At 40.7% G+C, this 17,320-nt stretch overlaps 1 protein-coding gene across 32 annotated transcripts in view; it reads right to left on the bottom strand.

Moving 5' to 3' along the window:
* Positions 1-17,320, bottom strand: part of SGMS1 (sphingomyelin synthase 1) — a 323,691-nt gene that overhangs the window by 156,358 nt on the left and 150,013 nt on the right. For 20 of the 32 annotated variants that reach the window (XM_070363738.1, XM_070363729.1, XM_070363734.1 and 17 more), the window contains 2 exons: positions 9,941-9,976; positions 3,630-3,773 (listed from right to left, as the gene is read on the bottom strand). The exons of 5 other annotated variants lie outside the window; for them this stretch is intronic. The gene's annotated coding sequence lies outside the window, so the exon portion shown is untranslated. The remainder of the gene's footprint in view (positions 1-3,629; positions 3,774-9,940; positions 9,977-17,320) is intronic. 7 more of the 32 variants (XM_070363743.1, XM_070363745.1, XM_070363744.1 and 4 more) reach the window with 2 other exon arrangements.

Here is a 17,320-nt window from a genome sequence, read left to right as displayed (position 1 = left end):
ACAGGACCAAACTATCTAAAATCAGGATTTGAGAAGTTTCTTGTAAACGGGAAAAACTGAAGTTACCTGTCATAGATGGGTTACCTCAATGAAAGAAAAAAGAGATTTCAAATTTTACAGGTCAATGGGGAATTTCCAGTACTTCCTTCATGCATTTGTAATGGGAAATTCACAAGTCAGGTTCTTTGTATAATGTGTCAGAAGTGATGTGGGTTTTCTCATCATATTCTTAACTGGCATTTGTTATTTTACAAGATACCATGAAAACTAGTGGCATTTATGGAGTTCTTGTTTCTTTTAATATTTCTGTCCTGCCACAGTGTCCTAATGTGGAGCGGTATTAACTGAACTGAATGAGAATTAGGTCTACCTAATAATGGGATGGAATAATTTATGTTATCATCCACATGGAGTACTTTGTTGCCACTTTTTAGCATGATGTAAAAGAAAGCTTAAAAATGGGAAAAACACTTAAGTTATACTGAGCAAAGATGGATCTGCTGCTGCTGCTAAGTTGCTTCAGTCGTGTCCGACTCTGTGCGACCCCATAGACAGCAGCCCACCAGGCTCCCCCGTCCCTGGGATTCTCCAGGCAAGAACACTAGAAAACTTTAATTCTAATTTTGAACTTTTTACAAGGTATACATAGTCCTGAGAATAAAATCTTGAAGCAGCCACACCAAAATATTATCAGTGGCTACCTCTGAATGGTGGCTTTTTTTTGTTGTTTTAACTTAATACTTACCAAACTTTCTACTTAGAATCAGGAAAACAGTACATTTAAAAATAAAAAGAAATTTCCCTTTTAGTAAAATTGATACAATATACCAGAAGTTCCAAGGTTTGCATATTTCATAAATTTTGAGACTCATATCCAAATGTCAGACCTGTGTGCCTGTGTAGCCAAACTCCAGCCACACCTGCTTTGGAGGCAACAGCTGCTCATCAGGGCTCAGGTGAGTCAAGCCTAATTGTTCCTGGCAGCTTCCCTGGTGACTCAGTTGTAAAGAGTCCATCTGCCAAGCAGGAGACGTGGGTTTGATCCCTGGGTCGGGAAGATCCCCTAGAGAAGGGAATGGCAACCCACTCCAGTAATCTTGCCTGGGAAATCCCACAGACAGAGGAGCCTGGCGGGCTGGAGTCCATGCAGTCACAGGAGAGTCAGACATGACTTAGTGAGTGAGTATGCAACACGCAGTGTAATAGGCTCAGTGTGGGAAAGGACACGCAGAAACAGGGAGGCACACTTCCCAGTTCTCAGCCCATCACAACAGAACTGACACTGTTTGGCTGTAACCCCATCAGTGACTGCACCAGGCCTATCTAGAAGCCTTTGCTTCTGTGAGGATGAGGCCTATTTAACTGTTTGTTTTAAGACTGCCTTTGTATTAACACAAAGCAGAAAAAAATCCTTGGACACATTTGCAATCTGAATGTCACCACGGTGTAATCAGTGGGGCAGAGTAATTGTTCAAAGCACAGTCCGTGAAATCAGACAAATCTAGGTTCGGGTTCTGGCTCCACCATTTTCTAGCTGCACAGGCTTGGGCAAGCTTTGTAATGTCACAAGCTTCAGGTTATCCATCTTTCAAAGAAGGTTGCCACACCAACCCGCCCAGGATTTTAGTGAAGATTCAAAATACTTCTCGGTATACAGAGCCTCTGCTAATTTAATAAAAATATTTTAGAAGTCTAAATATACAGATTTTCAACTCATGCAGCCCACTACTGGGGATCAAAAAAAGAGATAAGATTTATTCCTAAACTTAAAACACATCTTTCAGGGCAATGTCCAAGCTATATACACACTTCAAAACAATCACCTGAGCCAAAACTAAGCACTTGAATAGATGGTTCTATATTTTAAAGGATTCAGGCTCTGAAACAAGTTTGTGAACCATGCAAGAAGATTTCTAGCAAAATCTCATCATTCCTTATCTATATCATCTTCAATAACTATATTGAAAGTATCTATCTGGGCACTGGTGCAAATGCTAGAGACACAACAGGATTATATCTGAAACATCAAGGTCCACTCTCACTCCCAATGAAAGTGAAAGTGTTAGTCACTGAGTTATGTCTGACTCTTTGTGACCCCATGGGCTGTAGCTCTACAGGCTCCTCTGTCCATGGAATTCTCCAGATAAGAATACTGGAGTGGGTAGATATTTCCTTCTCCAGGGGATCTTCCTGATCCAGAGATTGAACCTGGGTCTCCTGCATTGCAGGCAGATTCTTTACGGCCTGAGCCACTGGGGAAGGCCTGTACTTCCTATACTGGCTGCATAAGCAATTCAGAAGGCATCAACAAAGATAACAGAGCCTCTGTTAGAAAGAGGACCTATTTTAATGATGTCTCATACCAACAATATATTCTCAGTAAAATTATAAGTTAGAAAATACTTGATTTTAATTTGCTAATTAATGCTATAAATATAATTATAAACCAAATAAGAATCCATGAAATGGGAAAAAGTAACAAAAAATTGTGAAGAAGGTAGAGCAGAAGGTTACAATTCCATAAACATTTGGATCTTTTTCCAACCCTGCTTCACAAAGGGGAAAGGGCATGGTATCCAGTCTTTATTGCACACAATACTGGACAGGCAGACCTAGTGCTGAATCCCATGTCTGCCTTTCCTCTCTCAGAAGTAGGAAGCCGGTTATTTAACCACTTGGAACCTCAGCAGCCTCATCTAGAAAAGCAGGACTTGTTTAACGTTCTCATGATGGTGTGATGACTGGCACAGGGTACATTTAAAGTATTCTACATTGGTAGACGGGGAAAAAACCCTCAAGTATCAACGTGACTTACAACATGACACAGGCTATGCCATAGAAAAAGAGCCAGCGAATCAAAAGATGGCCATCCATGAAAGTCACAAAATACAAAATAATGAATGGCACTGACCCTGATGATAAATTTAGTTGAGGAGATGAGAATTATCGCTATGAGCAAGAAAATGAAGTTTACCACTTAACATTGTAACTTGGTTGGAGAGATCAAGGAGACTAGCAGGTCAAAGTCAGTGACTAATAAGGAACTAGCAAATCCAATGGAGAAGGAAATGCCAACCCACTCCAGTATTCTCACCTGGAGAATCCCAGGGACGGGGTAGCCTGGTGGGCTGCCGTCTATGGGGCCGCACAGAGTCGGACACGACTGACGTGCCTTGGCAGTGAATCCACTGCAGCCGCCACCCAGTCAGACTCAGATATGGCCTTGATGTCACACAGGTTAGAGAAAAAGCCCATAAGTAACAGCCGATTCAAAGGACACATTCACTGAGCTTTGATACTGACTGGCCCAGTCTCACAAGAGAAGACAGTGAGGTTTCTGGTTAGAAATTTACTATCGTTTTCAAATGTCCAGAGTCAAATATTGTCTCTTTTGTTTATCGTCTGCCAAGCAATAGGAAGGGCTCCAGAGGGACTGAATCAGAGCTGCTTAAGACAAAGTTAACACATCCCATTACACAGTCAAGTTCAGAGAACAGCAGCCACTAGTGTATTTGAGGCCAGAGACTGAGGTTCTGCTCTCTGAAGGTTCCCAGAGAACGGCTCAGCTTGACTTCCTATAGCAGAGTGCGCCACACCAGGTTCAATGCAAGTTCTAAGTCATGACATACCTCCAACAGCTACTGTTTTGCATTTATCGCTGGGTTCCTTTAAAATTATTCTCATGTACGCTTCCTGAGGCAGGATCTTGTCTTCTATTTCATAAGCTTTCTAGTCAGATACTTTTGTGTATTCCAAAGAACTTAATGGTGTACCTAGAATAGAAGAGCAATTTAAGCTTAATCACCTTGAAAATGGAATCATGAAATTCCTATGTGGAAAGAGATCTTACCAATCAATATACTTCACTGTAAACAAGAGCATCAGTAAGTTTTAAAGTATCAGGCTGGAAACAAAAAATTCACAACTAACCTTCCCCACCCCCATATTTTCTCATTCCCAGCTTTTCATTTCTTTCCCTCTTTCTTTCAAGCTTTTTATAAAAATTGTCATAAAATATGCATAAGGTAAAACCTATCCCATCTTTTTTTAACTGAAGACTAAAGTCTGTAATCCTCTATCTATGCCTCTATAATAGAGGCATTTCTCCCTCTATATATCATCTGTTATCTTCAATTGTCAACAAATAACTGATATTCACAAATTATAGCAGTTTCACTATGAAAACAAAGGGCAATTACTAAATTACCCACTTTACAAGCTGGTTGATAAAAAGGTGGTCATTCCTCCAGGCTAAAACATTACCCTCATAAATGATACTTTTTATAGTTACATATGTATAAATGGGTGGGTGCATAATTAGGAAGCTGGAGATAATGTTTTGCATCCAACAAAGAACTAAGAAAGTTGTTCATTTAGTCCCTCACTGATGATCATTTGTACTTACATGTGAAAGAATGCCGAATCCAATGGCATCTATGTTGATCATGTTAGATCTAATCAGTAACATTCTATTTCTTTTCTTTATATTAATCTATTAGATGTGGGTTTTCAATTCTTTTCAGGATCACATAAGCCCTGCATCATGGGATATCTGCTGATAACTAAGCCTGTTCTGAAGTGAAAGTGTCAGTTGCTCAGTCAAGTCCGACACTTTGTGACACCATGGACTGTAACCCACCAGGCTCCTCTGTCCATGGAATTCTCCAGGCAACAATACTGGAGTGGTTTGCCATTCCCTTTTCCAGGGGATACCACCACTCAAATTTCAGGAGGATCTTGAACTCTTTGAAGCCTATCCCTGGACCCCTGGGATAAAAACCCTAGGGATTTACACGGACCAAAGTGGGTTCCTATCTTAAGCCAACTAGCAGGCTTAATTCTGTGATAGTCCCTAAGGACCTAGTTACACTAAGTAATCTCTCCTTTTAGCCAATCTTTATCCTATCTGTAAGAAATAGCACCACCTTTGTAAATAATCAAATACAGTCAAAAGAAAGCTGTCACAAACTAAAAACAAACAAACAAGACTCTCTTGCCATTACCTTTAAAGTGTTCAATTAAAGCTTCAGAGAAAAATATATTTATACAAAAGAACATTATCATCTTCTATTTTCAAGGGGGAGGGAGGGGTATGCCAAATGGCTTGCAGGATCTTAGTTCTTCGACCGGGGGTTGAACCCACACCCTCGCCAGTGAAAGCATAGAGTCCTAACCATTAGACTGCCAGGGAATTCCCAAGAACATCATCTTTTGACCAAAATACAGTGTAAACACCTACAGGTAAGTCAAGGGCTCCCCCGCCCCTAAAAAAAGTAAACCCCAGGAAATAGGGTGTCACCTTATATTCAAGACCTCACTAAGTCCCATGAACAAAAATCTGTTTACTTTGAATAGTGAAATAATGTTTGGGAAAATAACTTTAATTACTGCTATCCTTGGATGCTTATAGGTCACTTGACAGTGGTTAATAAAAAGAATCAAAGAAATAGATTGAACAATTATTTTCAGAGGTAGGATCTAACAATAGCAAATGTGAATTATCATTTTTTTAAAGCATTTAAAATATCACTTTAAAAAGCAACATGGATTTGGGGATTATGGATGCCCAATGGAATATGTCTGTTTATCTCTACTTCCTTCTGAATCCCATTAAAATTATAGCAAAGAGGACAAAAGATGTAAATCTGTAAGGACAAAGAGAACAGAAAATTAGTGAGGACAACAGACGTCTAAGCTGAAAGCAGAGATGACCGCTGAGCAGAGTAGAGCAGAGGAAAGCAAGCTACAAGCTCACTGCCTTGGAAGCAAACAAAAATTCCCCTGATTGCTCCAGAAAGGCTCAGGAAATGCAGCTTCTGGTTCCTGGGAGAAGACGGTAAGGTGCTGAGAAGAGGGAGATGGACTGACAGATTGTATAAAAGGCAGTTGGACCCTTACTTTATACTTTAAATAAAAATGAACTCAAAATGGATTAAAACCCTAAATGTAAGACCTGAAACTATAAACCTCGTAGAAGAAAACATGGGGCAAAATCTTCATGACACTGGATTTGGCAATGATTTCTTGACTATACACCAAAAGCATAGGCAACAACAGCTTTCAAAAGAGACAGATGAGACTGTATCGAACATAAAGGCTTCTGTGAGGCAAAGGTCACAGAGTGGAGTGGCAACCAATGAAACAGAAGATGAGACTGTATCAAACATAAAGGCTTCTGTGAGGCAAAGGACACAGAGTGGAGTGGCAACCAATGAAACAGAAGGGAATATTCGCAAACTATGTTTGTGATAAGAAATTGCTGCCCATAATATATAAAGAATTTCTACAACTCAATACGAAAAGCCAAATAAGCCAAATAAAAAATGGATACAAAACCTGAAGAGACATTTCTCCAAAGAAGATGTATAGACAGTCAACAAGCATATGATAGTATCCTCAACATCACTAATCATGAGGGAAATGAAAATCAAAACCAGATAAGATACCATCTCACACTTGTGAGGATGACCACCATCAAGACCCAAATAACAAGTGTTGGCGTGGAGAAAAGGGAATCCTTTGTGCACTGTTGGTAGGAATGTAAAATAATGCAGCCCCTTTATTGGCAACGGCGGGAAGGTTCTACAAAGAATTAAAACTGAACTACCCCATGATCCACCAATCCCACTTCCCAGGCCCAAAGCTGAAAGCAGGATTTCAAAGAGGCATTTGCACAAGCTTGTTTACTACAGCTTTATTCACAATAACCAGGAGGCAACAGATGCATGGATAAAGAAGATGTGGTATGTAAATATAATAAAATAGTATTTACTTTTTTTTAAACACATGAAACTCTGCTAAATGTTATGTGGCAGCCTAGTTGGGAGCGGGGTTTGAGAGAGAAAGGATACATGTTCATGTATGGCTGAGTCCCTTCACTGTTCACCTGAAATTATCACAGCATTGTTAACCAGCTCTACTCAAACACAAAATAAAAAGTTCAGAAGGTAAAATGTTATTTACTCTTAAAAAAAAAAAAAAAATCCTGTCATATGCTACAAGGATAAACCTTGATTGAGGATACTACACTAAATAAAATAAAGTGAAAGTGAAGTCCCTTAGTCGTGTCCGACTCTTTGCGACCCATGAACTGTAGCCCACCAAGCTCCTCTGTCCATGGGATTCTCCAGGCAAGAATACTGGAGTGGGTTGCCATTTCCTTCTCCAAATAAGCCAATCACAAAAGTAAATCCTGTAAGATTCCACTTATATGAGGCAACTGAAGTAGTCAAACTCTTTAAACAGAAAATAGAACAGTGGTTGCTAGAGGCTAGGGCAAGGAGAGTTCATTAATGGGTATACAGTTTTAGTTTTCTAAGAAGAAAAAATTACAGAGACCTGTTGCATGACTATGCGAATACACTTAACACTACTATATTACACACTGAAAAGGTTAAGATAGGATATTTTAAGTTGTGATTTTTACTCAGTAAAAAAATTACGGAGATTATCCTGATTTATTTAGATGGGTTCAGTGTAATCATGTGCTGTGTGCTTAGTCGCTCAGTCACGTCTGACTCTTTGCAACCCCATGGACTGTAGCCCACCAGGCTGCTCTGTCCATGGGGATTCTCCGGGCAAGAATACTGAGTGTGTTGCTATGCCCTCCTCCAGGGCAACATAATCATAAGAGTCCTCAAAAGTGAAAGAGGGAAGCAGAAGAGGAGGTCAAAGAAATGCAACATGAGATGTATTCGATCTGTATTGCTCCTTTAAAGGAGGGGGTGGAGGTGGGCCGAGAGCCAAGGAATGCAGCCAGCCTCTAGAAGCTGGGAAAGCAAGGGAATGGACTCTCCTCTAGAAAGGAATGTAGCCCTGTAGACAACCTTGACCCTACCCCAGTAAGACCCATGTCAGACTTCTGACCTACAGAACTTCAAGGTAATAAACTTGTGTTATTTTAAACAACAACAAAAAATGTAGGTAATACCCCAGGTCTTCTCAACTGGTAGAGCCAGACCAACCATCCCTACTTCCATGACGGAAAGCAGTTTACTCTCTGGAGAAAATGATATAGCAAGATTTCAGACTTAGAGGGCCAGAATAGACGCATCAAGAGCTCACGTTCATAGGCTTGGGTGGTGGACCTCTTGCCCCCTCCTCCTACGTGGCTCACCCAAATCCTCACAGGCAGGCTTTTACCCCACAAAAATATGAACAAAAGAGGACCTTTTGGAGACATAGAGAGATCCAAGAAAAAAAGATTTGCGGATTCTGATATCTAGGAGTCAGCAGCTCAAACATCTGGGTTCCTACCCCAAAAACCTATAGTGAAGCCCACTAGATAAACAAGTTTCCAGTCTACTTTTTATAGTCTCACTCCCAAATACAAACAGGCTATTAAAGTCTCACCATTAGAGAAAAGCCTCTAACGTTAAAATCAGGGGCCAAAACAAGCTGATAAAAAGAGGAAACACACATCAAGCTGATTAAAAAAAGTATGAAGAGCAGGCAAAAACTATTCAACAGCAAACTAATTCAATTCGTATTCTCGAGTGAAAACAGAAAACATTATTTCCATGAAATAAGACCGGGATCCCATTTTTAAATGAAATATTCAGATGCCAATGAAAAATTAAATTTGAAATGAAAAATATGCTGGCAGAAATTAAAGTTCAGAAAGTACTAACAAAACCTCTTGGGGGGAAAAAAACACAAAGTTATTAGATAGCTAAGAAATATACATAAGAAAATTAGAAAATTAAGCCAGTAAGTCCAAAAATCCAACTAACAAACACAGGAAATAGAGACGAGGGTGTAGGAAAGGAAATTATCAAAGAAACAGTCAAAGAAAAATTTCTAAATTAGAGGACATGAGTTTCTGAATCGAAAGGATCATGTACATGGATAAACTATAAGACATACGTTCCAATATGGATTTCAGAATTCTGGGGATAACAAAGAGTCAAACATTTTCCACAGAAATCAAACAGTTCACACACAACCAACTAGAAAACAAAATGGCCTGAGATACAGCTGCATAAGTCTCAAAAAATTCAGTCATAAAAAAAAAAAAACTGTTACAATAGGCAAACATTAAATATGGATTTAACCGCAGACTGTGACATGACTGCATGAGACAGGCAGTATAGGTGAGCACTGATGTAAAGGATTGTGTATGAGGGGTAAATCCTCAGAAGAACAAGTGTATCCGTCTAAAATTTAAACAAATTCAGTGAATGCACTTAAAGCAGACATCATGCCATTTAGAAACTGGAAGGTGGGTATCAGAAAATATAACTAGAAGAGTTGAAAAATACTATCTTTGGATAAAGGAGCAATGGGGATATAAGAAGAATAGGAGCGGCTGCACTATTTTAATTTTCAACAATGTACATGCAATTACCACACAATAAGTAAAATAAATGAATAAATGGATGGAAGGAAGAGACGGAAGAAGGAAGGAAAGAATACTTAACAGAGCGAGTCTACAAACTATTACACAGTGGGGATCTCCAATGCTCATCTATACAGAAAGAATGAAAATAGCAACTGTTCTAACATTATGCAAATATCCTTGTGACTTGGAACAAAATTTCCAATTACAGCACCATACATGAATTCCAAAAGTGCTGTATCACCAACAAGTCAAATGATAACACACTTGGAAAACAGTACTGGATGCCTCAAAGATGACTCTAATAATAAAGACATTGACATCAAATCTGGTATGTAAATAACTGGAAGGAAATTATCCTGAAGTAGGAAAAAGTATTACTTGTAAAATTATGTTTCATATAAGTATGCTCTTATTAAATACACACGGGTAAGTAAATTAATTAAATGGCATAAGTATGTATCTGACTAATACCTCTATATCCCTAAAACATCTCTTATACATTGAAGTTGACCACAAAAATTGTTTTGTTCTTCTCAGTGGGAAAACCTGAGAAATGTAAGCTAAACATAAAAGATACATAAAGAAATTAATTCCATTTACCTGAATCATCTTATTTCTCTTTATCAGTCTTCCAATCTAGAAGAAAACAGGAAGTAAATTAAAGTGCATTCTTCTGGTAATGAGCTGCTTATAAGGGGGGAAAAAAAACTAATAAAATCCAAGGTGACTATTTACTTCTTGTTCCCTCGCCATACCAAAAACTATTCTTTTGCACTTGCCAGCTAATTCCCAGATGTAATGGTATTCAGAGTAAACTTTACAATACAAAGCCATGCAGAAGCAAGCACAGAAAGTCAATGCCAATAAAAACTGCATCCAAGTGCATCCAATGGTATCACATGAGTTTTTTTATTTTTTAAACTTATATATGTATTTGTTTTACTTTTCGCTGCACTGAGTCTTCGCTGCTGCGCACAGGCTTTCTCCCATTGCTGTGCACGGCAGCGGGGAGGGGCGCGCGGGAGGCGGGGCGGGGGGGATGCTCCCTGGTTGCAGCGCACAGCCTTCTCATTGTGGTGGCTTCTCTTGCGGAGTGTGGGCTCTGGAGTGTGTGGGCTTCCGTAGTTGCGGTGCGTGAGCTCGGCAGTTGTGAAACACAGGTTTAGCTGCCCCGTGGCATGTGGAACCTTCCTGGACCAGGGAGGAAACCCGTGTCCTCTGCATTTGCAGGTGGAGTCTTAACCGCTGGACCACCAGGGCAGTTCTCACAAGAGTTTTAGAATCATATATTAATATTGTATAAATTATCTTATCACCATTCAGCTAAGTAACTGCTGACAACAGTGAGAAAGATTAAGAAGCAATAAAGTATATTTTCAAAACATAAGAATTGTAACTCTGGAGTGAAAATGGTAGCAATGTGTTTATATTCAGAATCCTGTGATAAACCATAATGGAAAAGAACATGAAAATGAATATATGTATGTATAACTGAATCACTTTGCTGGACAGCAAAAATTACTGCAAGACTGTAAATCAGCTATATTTATAGAAAATAAATTTTTAAAAATAGCATATCAAGTGAAACTATAGACCATGTAAATATGTTTATGGGTGGCTCAGTGGTAAAGAATCCACCTGCAATACAGGAGAAGATGAAGGAGACGCAGGTTTGATCACTGGGTCAGGAAGATCCCCTGGAGTAGGAAATGGCAAGCCACTCCAGGATTCTTGCCTGGAAAATCCCATGGACAGAGGAGCCTGGGAGGCTATAGTCCATGGGCTCGCAGAGCTGGACACGACTGAGCGACTAAGCATGCACACGTGGTCAAAGAGTTTATAAACAGACTTAAACCCACATCATCTTAAAGGTTTAGAGATGCTTCCTCACTGACATTCATTAAAGACTTTATCAACTAAAAATGAAATATAACCCTTTGAAAATATACATGTGAATTATAGCATCTGCAAAAACAGGGGGGAAATTACCGTTTAAAAAATAAACATTAATGCACACACAAAGAAAAGCACAGAAATCTTGTGTGTGTGTGTGTGTGCTCAGTCATGTCCGACTCTTTGCGAGCCCATGCACTATAGCCCACCAGGTTCCTCTGTCCATGGAATTTTCCAGGCAAGAATACTGGAGTGGCTTGCCATTTCCTACTCCAAGAAAAGCAGAGAAGTCTTGAGTGGATTAATTTTACTAAAGTGAACACATACATGTAACCACCACTCTCCCCCAAAGGTCACTTGTTCACTGCGACAACTTCAAATACCACATGTTAGTTTTGCCTATTGGATCAAGGGTTTTTCTGAGAGTCTAAGAATCTCTGGGTCTGAACCAAAATAAAATGCTTTAGGAAGAGAGAAGCAAGTAGTCAGAGAGAGCAAGAAGATATTATTTCAGAAAGATATTCATCTGCCTAAGATTGTACGGCTGTTTGGCTGCGTGGTTGTGTAGAATCAACCTGCAAGGTCTCTCCAGAGACTGGAGGAAACGGAAGCTGTTTTGTGATATAAATAGCAGGAAAGGGCTTCCTTCCTGTTGTCCAGGATGAGTGTACTGCTGGGAGTGAGATACAGGAAGTGGGAGCAGAGCAAAGAGGGGGGAGGGCAAGGCAGTTTGAATTTCCTTTCTATAGATACAAAAACACCTATAAAATAAAGATAATTACCAAACTAGTAGGTTTAATCTGTTGTTGTTCTGTTGCTAAGTCATGTCTGACTCTTTTGACCTCGTGGACTGTAGCCCACCAGGCTCCTCTGTCTATTGGATTTCTCAGGCAAGAATATGGGAGTAGGTTGGCATTTCCTTCTCTAGGGGATCTTCTCGACCCCTATATAGGAGACAGGGATTGAACCCATGTCTCCTATATTGACAGGTGGGTTCTTTACCACCTTCTAACAAGCTCCACTAAGCTACTGAGGCGTCATCTCATTTGATCTTCAGATTGCTCTGAAGATAGCCTATCTTATCTGCCTGTAGACAGGGAAGGATATTGAGTCTCAAAGCAGAGTGCCTAAAGTTAAACAGTTAGTAGGTGCTGCAAAGCTGTTCTTCTTTACAGCTTGTACGCAGGGCTAGAGGTACCAAAAACAAAAAGGAAAATGTTCACAGAAAAGAAGCCATTGTCATGAGATACCGAATATACTGTGTTATCCCTGCCCATGAATCATTAAAGGAAAAAGAACCAAGTAATTCAAATTCCCTAAAGTCTTTCTTCTGAATTACTAAAAAGTTAAATGATTCTTTTGCTTGTAAAGTAGGTCCACTCATCCTTCTGTGCCTCAAAGGAGAAGTTTCAAACTGCTGCTGCTGCTAAGTCACTTCAGTCGTGTCCGATCCTGTGCGACCCCAAGAAGGCAGCCCACCAGGCTCCCCCGTCCCTGGGATTCTCCAGGCAAGAACACTGGAGTGGGTTGCCATTTCCTTCTCCAATGCATGAAAGTGAAAAGTGAAAGTGAAGTCATTCAGTCGTGTCCAACTCAGCGACCCCGTGGACTGCAGCCTACCAGGCTCCTCTGCCCATGGGATTTTCCAGGCAACAGTACTGGAGTGGGGTGCCATTGCCTTCTCCAGAAGTTTCAAAAGTAATGCTTAAATTTCACAAGGTATACATTTCTGACATGCAAATTTGTTTTAGCCACTCTGTATGGGGACTTGAAAAGAACAAGGTATCCCTCAGAGAAAGCCACAGATGCAGAAGGCAAGTGACTGCCAGAACCTATGAGAATGTCACCTTCAAATGACAAGCCAGACCTGCATGAATATCCAATGCTGTAATAAGTACTTTCAAAGAGCTGAGGCCAAAAAGGGAACACTCTTCAAAACGGGAACTTTGTATTCCACTCCTTGAGAGGGAGAGGAAATAAAATATCTAGAAAAGCTGTTATCAGACTGTGTGACAAGGCCTTCTTGCATCCTCACTGATAAATACAAAATACTGTGCCAATGACAATAACTATGATTGCCACACATCATGAAATGCCTTCACATTTCATGTGCTCCCATAAGAACCCTGCAAGTGGGGAGGGGTGAGCATCACCAACTAATCAAATGCAGACACTGGGCCCAAACAGGTTGTATATTTAACTTGTCCAAGGTCAGAAAATTGTCTCGTGACAAAAGTCACAAGTTTGTCCAAGATCACAATGCGAGGAAGTAGGAAAGGGTCCCAAATCAAGTGTGTCGAATGCCCAAGACACATGACAGTTTGGGCTTAATGATGAAAGCAATCAAATTTGGCTTTTCAATCTCAAATCATTTAATGATTATTTCACTATTTCCCGGTTTCAAGTTGTTTTTGATATGTCCTAAGCAAAGGTTCGGAGAAGGCAATGGCACCCCACTCCAGTACTCTTGCCTGGGAAATCCCATGGGTGGCAGAGCCTGGTAGGCTGCAGTCCATGGGGTCGCTAAGAGTCGGACACGGCTGAGGGACTTCACTTTCACACATTGGAGAAGGAAATGGCACCCCACTCCAGAACTCTTGCCTGGAGAATCCCAGGGACGGAGGAGTCTGGTGGGCTGCCGTCTATGGGGTCGCACAGAGTTGGACACGACTGAAGCGACTTAGCAGCAGCAGCAGCAGCAGCAGCAAAGGTTATTAACATGTCTTCCTTCTGTGAGATGGGGGACGTGTCTTGTTTGCCACTGGCTTGTGGACAGGAAACAAAAATAGGTCTGGATGGAGTCTTTTTATAGATTAGATAACTGCTTAAGCAGCTGAGAGCTCTCCAGTGATTGTCTTTATATGGGATCCAGTACAGGGAAAGCATAGTAAAGGCAGCAGGCTTGATTAAGCGGACACACGCTGAGAAGACACAACGTGAGTTCTTCTGAGACTCGTGAGTGAGAGAGTTAACTAGGTTCACCTTGTACACTAAAGCAGAAAAAAAAAATTACCCAAATTACACTTGGACGGCCGTGGCTCTAAATGTCCAATTCTAACGAGTGTAGTAGGGCAAGGGTCTCTGTAGACGTTAAGCCAGTGACACTCAGAACCATATTGGGGCAGGCGGGACAGAGGAAGGTCCCCTTTGCTTATTCACAATAATTCTGGTAGAGAAATACTCAAACTCTTGTGTTTTTACCACTGGTGACCTCGTCCCAGGAAAAAACCACACTGAAGAAAAAGATTCCAAGTAAAAAGGAATGATCCTGAGGAGCAAGTTGGAGGAAGGAAAAGACTTGAGTTCACAGCATTCTCTAAGGCCTGGCACACTCCCACTTTACAAGCTTGTATTTGTAGGAGGGCCAGTCCTTCCAAGGCTTATGACCTCCTCTGAGATCAGAGAGGACAATGGTTCACCTTGGGGCTGCTTGCTAGAGGGACAGGAAGTGGTTGCCCAGGAAACAGCACTGGGAGACAATGCTGGAACCAGCTGCCACTGTCCACATGGACATAAGACACAGAAGTCACAGCAGGCATGCTTCGTTTTGTGGCAGCTATGTCCCAAACACAACTATTATAACTCAGTTGCTTCTTCTCAGGGGGAAGACGGTGTAATTAGACTTGAATAATACAGAGAGACCAATAACAGCACAAGATTGATTTAATTATATTTTTTCTATTTTTATGAAAATTTCTGTTAGAATTACACTTTATTAGAATACTAAAAACCACTGAAAGTTTCCTCACTGTCACTCATAAACAGCATGCTATGCCAATTAAATCTTAATTTTAAGAGAATTCAAAATCCAAAGTACAGAGTTCATGCTTTCTTCCTCTAATATCTAACTCTCAGTAAACACAGTTTAACTGAAACTTTCCTTTCTTTCTTGGCTTGGAGAGGAAACTTTACAGTCTTAAGACTACAGTTGCAAAACCCCAGGCATCCTGTCAAGTTCATGGTGACTGAAAGTTGTAGTCTCCTGCTGGAGATACCGCAAGGCTTCCTCCTGCTAGCAGCTGGAACCAGCACTCTTAACCAGGGAGAACATGGTTCAACTACACTCAGTGAAAAAAAAAAATTTAGTTGCTCAGTCGTGTCCAACTCTTTAAGACCTCATGGACTGTGGCCTGCCAGGCTCCTGTCTATGGAATTCTCCAGGAAAGAATACTGGAGTAGCCATTAACTCCTTCAGGGGATCTTCCCAACCCAGGGATCAAACCTGGGTCTACCTGCATTGCAGGCAGATTCTTTATCATCTTAGCCACTAAGGAGGCCAGCCTTATTCTCTCCTTCACTGCAGCACATCCTTACTTTTTCCAGATTAAAATAATATCACAAAGAATAAACTGAATGTCTCCTCTCAGCCCTTCCCCAAAGCCTGCCTCAATTTGCAACCCGTCTCGATTCTCTTCAGTAAACCACAAGAGTTCTTTCTTTGAGTTGCCTGGCTGAGGTGTAAGAGAAAACACAAAATATAAAAGACCATCCATTAACTAACTTCCCTGGGAGTTTAGCAACTGACCAATTTGCCTCTCAAATGGCCTTTCCTTTTCCCTTTTCCTCTCTAAAATGCATTCGAATAGAGAACAAGTTCTTTGCAAAGAAAAGGACAGGCTAACAAATAGCAGTCTATTAAAATGTGGAAACTGAAGGAGAGGATTTAATGGGGCATATCCACTCAGCATCTAGACACTAAGTGGGGCTCCACTGAAAGATACCAGGGGAATATCCACCCAGTGGAAAGGTACTGGTAGGCTGGGACGGGGGTGCGGGTGGAGTTTGATTCAGAGGTATTAAGGAATACCTGGGGCTCAGCTGAAAGATACCAAGGTTGCTCAGTTGTAGGAGACTGGTCTGTGTTGAGTATAAGGTAAGAGGCTGATCTGATGCTTTTCCTCAATTCAGCTGCCATAATAGAATTTGTCAGGAAAAAAGTGAACATATCGCATGAGAGGTTAGCTCCAAAGAAAAGGGACAAGACTTCTGCCGGCCAGTCATGGTTTTCTCAGGTGACTGAGAAATTTGCAGGAGTGGTGGAGACCAAGTCTTCGTACCATGCGGTGGTCCCACAGGGAAACCCACTTATTAATTAAAACACTTGTTTACCCATTCAGCGACCCGAGCACCCACAGGTAGTCTTAGACTGCCGCAGGGAGAAACCATGACATGTAAAACCAAGTGAATTGACTCTGGGGTGATTCCCAGACAAGTCAAGCTCGCAAAAATCACACTGGCCCACCATAAAATTTCACTAGTAAATTTTATCTAGTGCTAAAATTCAACTTAAAATGGGAAAAAGAGCCTCTCAAACAGAGAAACAAGGGGCATCAGAAACCAGCCTTTAACTAACACCCCAGCAAGGGTTATGTACATACAAAACTTATACTTCCAAGTACCTACTTAGTTGCGGAAATTATACTAAAGAAGATCTCAACCTAAAATGGCTAAATGAGGTTTTTGTTGATACTTTAAAATGGATATTTTTGTGCACACAGTTAGAAAACCTGGCTGTACGATCAAACATATTGAACAGAATGCTTACTTTGGTATCTAGAAGCTTCTAAAAGAGGAAATGACAAAGTAACTTCTTTGCAGGAAACCAACTGCTTATTTAACTTATATGCAGAGTACATCATGAGAAATGCTGGGCTGGAAGAAGCACAAGCTGGAATCAAGATTGCTGGGAGAAATATCAATAACCTCAGATATGCAGATGACACCACCCTTATGGCAGAAAGTAAAGAGGAACTAAAAAGCCTCTTGATGAAAGTGAAAGAGGAGAGTGAAAAAGTTGGCTTCAAGCTCAACATTCAGAAAACTAAGATCATGGCATCTGGTCCCATCACTTCATGGGAAATAGATGGGGAAACAGTGGAAACAGTGTCAGACTTTATTTTTCTGGGCTCCAAAATCACTGCAGGTGGTGACTGCAGCCATGAAATTAAAAGACGTTTAACTCCTTGGAAGGATAGTTATGACCAACCTAGATAGCATACTAAAAAGCAAAGACATTACTTTGCCAACAAAGGTCCGTCTAGTCAAGGCTATGGTTTTTCCAGTGGTCATGTATGAATGTGAGAGTTG

The sequence above is a fragment of the Bos mutus genome, chromosome 26 (genome assembly GCF_027580195.1).
Source record: "Bos mutus isolate GX-2022 chromosome 26, NWIPB_WYAK_1.1, whole genome shotgun sequence".
NCBI classification, from domain to species: Eukaryota; Metazoa; Chordata; class Mammalia; order Artiodactyla; family Bovidae; genus Bos; species Bos mutus.
The sequence above is the reverse complement of the archived record's forward strand: the minus strand, read 5'-3'. Positions and strand labels throughout refer to the sequence as shown.